The following is a 5,759-nucleotide window of genomic DNA, read 5'->3' as shown; positions in this document are numbered from 1 at the left end:
AGGGTGCGCCATAGAGGAGGCTGTTGCAGTAGTCCAGACGGGAGGTGATGAAGGGTGATCACAAGCAGAGTGATTTTATCATGTTCATTTAAAAGCAGCGTAATCATATCGCCAGTCCCGAAATATTCGTGAAACTGCAACCAATCAGAAAATAAAACTGTTTCTTTGCACTACAAGAAAAAAAACGAAACATTCTGGAAATAGGGTTTAAGTCCAAGAACTCAATCTGACGCTTTAGCTCCAAGACTCATCAGCTGGACTGACGGTGACCACCAGAGATTGAAGAGATGATGTTTGCTCTGAAATACCATCCCGTGATCTGCCTCTTTTCTGTTTTCTAGCACATACTATTTCAATTTCAGGTTTAATTAAACCACCTCAATTTCTCCTTCTGCGCTTTAAAAACATTTTTGTTTCGTTATCAATCAAAATGACAAGCAGGGAGAAAACGCAAAGAGTTGGATAACTGAAATGGGAAAGTTATTGCTGAAAATACTCGGGCTGCATCAGACCGAGAGTGAGACAAAATGCAACATTTCGATTGAACTTGTTTTACGATGCAGTGAAGAGGGTGGCTTTGGAGAGATGTAAGTGGTGCCTGCGTTGACAACCAACAAGGGAGCCCGAATAGACGGAAGCCGCTGTGCTGTCTGAGCAAGGGTGAAGGTTTATTAAAGGCTGGTTATAGTGGAGGACGACAGTACACAGAAGGCAGATTAAGGTTCCTTCACCTACAATCAGCGGCATCATCACCACGTTGGCCTTTTGTCTCACTTGTACCCCATACCCACCGCTCGGCTACAAGTCAACACTCAACTTCAATATGTTGGAAGCGCGAATAACTGCAGACGCTGGAGTAGCTCACCCGGTCATGGGATCTGAAGAAAAATCCCGCCCCGAAACGTCGGCTATCACTGTCCGGCAGAGGTGCCGCATGACCCGCTGACTTACTCCAGTACTTTATGATCCAATGTAATGTTCTCGGTCTTTTCGCAAACACTTCAATGCCTCCTTCTCCGGCGCTGCAGACTCGTGAGCCCCACCATCCTTGAATTCTGACCTCTTGAAAAACTCGTCAGTTTAGTTATTCCAATATTCCGTTCTTTGGAGAGTCAAGTTCCCGTTTGTCCGCATTTACGACGCTGCTTTCATTCAACACGCTGTCCAATCTTTGTACGTTTATCCGAATATCTTCTACTCTTTTGCCTGTCCATTTGATTGTGTATTGCGACGCTACTGCGATACGTACTCCAATGATTTGGCTGTACTGATCGGACTACAGTTTGTTGGTGATTGCAGGGGATTACTAAACAGACCGCCAAAGTACTCACACCCTTTAGAGTTGAATCAGACCAGCAACGCATTAAGCGACTCAATCACAGCTTACCAGGGATACCAAACGCCGCCAGGATCGGGTAGGTGATTTCATTGACGTACAGAATTACTGCCCGTCCCATCTGGAAGAGTCCCAGTGTCGGCGTTAAGTCCGGGGAGCACAATTGAGCTACAGCGTGGTTCAGATGTTCATTTATACTCCCGCCAACTCTCCAGTGGGGTCCGGGGAATGACGGAACCCAAATATTAGTCACACTCTCTTGAACAAACACGTTTCTTTCCACACAATATGAAGTGATCTCACTTATCCCTCGGTGGAGGAATGCTTAATGTAGAAAGTGTAGATTAATGTATCGCTCTCGATTCAACTTACAACGTGAAGGGCCTTTGCCGGGTCAGGACTCACTTGGTTCACGTGGCGAACGGCAGAGCTGATGTTGGAGGACGTTAACACATTCAAATCCGAAATATAACCCACCATTTATAACATGCGTATCCACAGAAAAGGGAACGGGATAAAAGACAATGGTCTGCTTAAATTGTATTTCTAATTCAAATGTTAATAATCAGTATTGGAATTCAACGAATCAGAGCGTGAAACTTACGCGGTGGGAGTAATGCCGCCCAAATCGAAGTTCGACTTCGAGACGTGTCACAGTCGTCAATATATTTATTGTTCCTGGTAACATCGCCTGGTTAAAGCTATGTTTTGACCATTTCAAGAAAAGGAGTCACATTTTAGTTCAAAAGCAAAACAAACCCAATGTGGTAGGTTTGAAATCAAAATAGAGAATGACTAATACATATTCAGCTGATCGAGCACCATCTACACAGCGAAATGAGATTTCAAGTTGAATATTTTCCATTCTGTAAAAGGATAGTGAACTTTCTCCGTGCATGACGGGCCCGTTTCCAGGCTGCATCTCCAAACAAACAAAACATAACACGGTCGTGATTCACTTTAGGAACTATTCTCTTGGCCTCCAGTTAGAGGGAAACGTTCCGTTGTACACGTTTGGAGAGAAGCTGCCAAGATGTACAGAAGTTCTCAGGGGGACTTGAAATATTGACTGGGAGAGTAAGAAAGTATGGGCCGAAGGTAGGACGACTATGTGACGCCTTCGATGAAGTAGGGAGTTGAGCGCGCATAACTGAAAGTGTTGTGCTCTGAGTCTTCTGCTCAAGGTTAAGCGACCCTAGTTTACGAGGTTTGTGAAACATGTTTAGGAATTCATTCTTCGGCGGTATGTTTCTGGTCAACCAGGTAGGGTTGCTGCAAATGGTTCCGGGAAACAAGCCAAGGGGGGCGAGTGTCGCTGGAAGATGTGGAAAGAGAGGTCAAATTGCAAAGGCGTATAATATGGTGACGGAAAACAGCATGTGGTTGCAAAGTAGAAAAAATAAGATAAAAAGCAGAATGGGGTAATTCGATCATCACATCCACGTTGGATCTTTCCGGTGCAATTTAGAAACATGCCGATTTCAATGCAAAGAGAAGAGGTGTGACTAAGGTTAATAGGAATGTATGCTTGACGTGGGAAATAGCATTCGAACAGTGGAAAGCCTTCAAGACGAAATTATTTCAGAAAATCCTATTTGCCCACTCATAGAGTGATAGAAACAGAGTTGCACAGCAGGTAAACAGGCCTTTAGCCGCAGCGCACGCGCGCCCACCAAGCTTCCTTCGTAATAACCACATTTGCCTGTATTGAGCCCATATCCTGTAATTTATTTCCTGTCCATGACATTCCCAATTGCCTTCTAAACGTTCTAATTGCGTTTGCCGTTGACCCTTGCTCTGGCACATATCTGCGACCCTTATCAGTTTATATACCTGTATGAGATCACCCCGCAGTCTCCAGCGCTCAAAGAAATAAAGTCAGAGACCGCAAAATCTCCCCTTATCCGTATTGCTGTCTCCCAAATGCTGCCTCCCCAACGTCTTCTACATCGGTAAGATAACGGTGATGAAGGCTAACGCACCATTAGCTTTCTTTCCAATCCTGTCTACCTGTGACTCCACTTTCAGCGAACTGTGTACCAGCGCTCCAGATCCCCCTGTTCTACAATACCCGCATGGCCCCACATTTGATGTGAAGGTCCTGCCCCCGTTTGCAATCGAAACTGCAACTCATCACACTATCTGCATCAATTTCCATCATCCATTCCTCAACCCACTTGTACATCTGATCAAGACCCTGCTGTAATTTCTGATAACCATTTTCACTGTCTGTGATACAACCTGTTTTCGTGGCGTGATTGAAAAAACATAAGATCTTCCCTCAGCCTCGTTCGCTCAAGGGTAAACAGTCGCAGTAATGAACTCTCTCCTTATAATTCAAACCCTCCAATCCAGGATAAATCCGCCTGAATACTTCCACATCCTCTCTACTTTGATTTCATCATTCTTGGATTATGGGTGGACATACTCAGGATATTGGGAAATGCAAATGATTGAAGTGTTGGTGAACAAACCTTCTAGGAGGAGCGATCACTGTTCTAATAGCTTCATGATATTTATGGATAAAGACAGTGTGGGCCGACGGGTTAACTTTTTGAATATTGGCAAAGCTAATTTTTATGGTATTGGACAATACATTGGCCAAGTGGCCTATTTGTCGGCAAAAGAAAGGCCGGTCAGCGGGATGTTCTCAAATGTTTGGTGGAAAGTGTTCAGTACATTCATCATCCTGGTAGAGTGACGGGCAAATAGATGGGAATGTGGAAGATTGGATGGCAAGAGAAATTGAGGCTCTGGCCAAGAAAAAGATGGAGACAGGTATACGAAGCTTGGACCAAGTGTATCCCTCTGGATGAGTTTGGGGAACTGAGCGGCATACTTAAGGAGGCCATGTTAACTATCGTAATCAGTCCTTGCCTTTCCCAATGCAGGTAGATCCTATGTCGCTGTAACCTTGCCACCGCGGCTATGGATTAGTAGCCTTTGGACCACTGGATTGCCCTTGCAGTCGTTTTGAAATTATGGCACAATCTTCCAATGGCTACGATGGCCAAGGAAGACAAGCAAATCTCTACCAGAGCAGAAAGAATTGCGTTGCTTGCTTCGCACAACCTCCTGGAATGCATTTGGCCAGGCCCGGAGATTTATGCATAATTATGCTTCTGAAGACCGCAAAAAACTCCTCTCCGTTAATAACCGGTGTGGCGGCGCTGCGTCTGCGGCTGTGGATCACCTGAAGTCTGCCTGTCACTTGCCCTTCCTTGTCTTATCGTTAATGTTAGATGTATGTAATAGTCTATTTTTAGTTGAGTGTTATATGGGGGGTTAGTGGGTGGGAACTTAAAAAAAAATCTCTTTCTACAACGGAGATGCGACTTCTTTTCCCTGTGGTATCTCCGTTCGCGCTGCGGCCTAACATCGAGGAGCTGGGCGGCCTCCAGCTGCGATCGACCTTGAGGGCTCCGGTCCCAGAGCCTGTGGACTTGCGCAGCTGGCTGACTTTCGGAGGCTGTGGTGGCGCTGCGATTGTGGCTCCGACTCTACTTTCGGAGGCTTCGCAGGCTTCGGCCGGGGGGGCTGTGGTCTGCGACATCTGGAGCTCGCAGGTGTCTGGTTGGCGACCGACTTTTCTGGAGCTCCAGGCGCAGCAGCTTTGTCCGCCCTGAATCGCTGGGCTTGAATCGGCCGGTTCGCAGGATCTTTCATCGCCCGGCGCGGCTCAGCCGCGGGATCTTCCATCGCCCGGCGGGGGCTTCAATATCGGGAGCCTGGAAAGCCTTGACGGAGCAGTTTGACTGCCTGACCGCGGGAGAAGCAAGGAAGAGATAAGACTTCTTTAACCTTCCATCACCGTGAGGAGGTGCGTGGAGGAGAGTCACTGTGATGAATGTTCATTTTAAATTAATGTAAGTGTGTGTTTTGTTTGCTTTTTATTGTTCTGACGGTCTGATAACGACATTTCGTTCACATTTTCTTTTTTTGAATGACAAATAAATTCATTTCAATTCAATTTAATTCAATTCAATTCGACAATATATTTCAAGACATCATCAGTCTCTTCCATGATTCCCCTGACTTCCATGACCTGCAAACTGCACAGGGACAAAATAGGATTGTTTAGGAGCTGGGAGATATTCCGCGGCTCCATACACAGATGACTGCACTTTTATTACGTCCATTGTAACCATTTGTTCCTCATGTATTTACTCAATCACTTGGGATTTTCCTGCACCTTATCTGCCCGGAATATCTCATGTGCCCTATTTGGCTCTCCGAATTGCCATTTTAAATGCAATCCTCAATGTAACTCTCAATGGATTCACATGATGCCAGCTGCCGGTACGTGACATGTATTTCCTTGGTATCCTGACCAGAGCTTCAATATGCCTCTTCAGCTGGAGTTCTCATGTCCTGAGCACCTCGTCTTACGCTGTCGCGCACGAACAGGAACTTGCTGACCTGG

The sequence above is a fragment of the Rhinoraja longicauda genome, chromosome 19, assembly GCF_053455715.1.
Source record: "Rhinoraja longicauda isolate Sanriku21f chromosome 19, sRhiLon1.1, whole genome shotgun sequence".
NCBI classification, from domain to species: domain Eukaryota; kingdom Metazoa; phylum Chordata; class Chondrichthyes; order Rajiformes; family Arhynchobatidae; genus Rhinoraja; species Rhinoraja longicauda.
Note: the sequence above shows the minus strand (reverse complement) of the source record.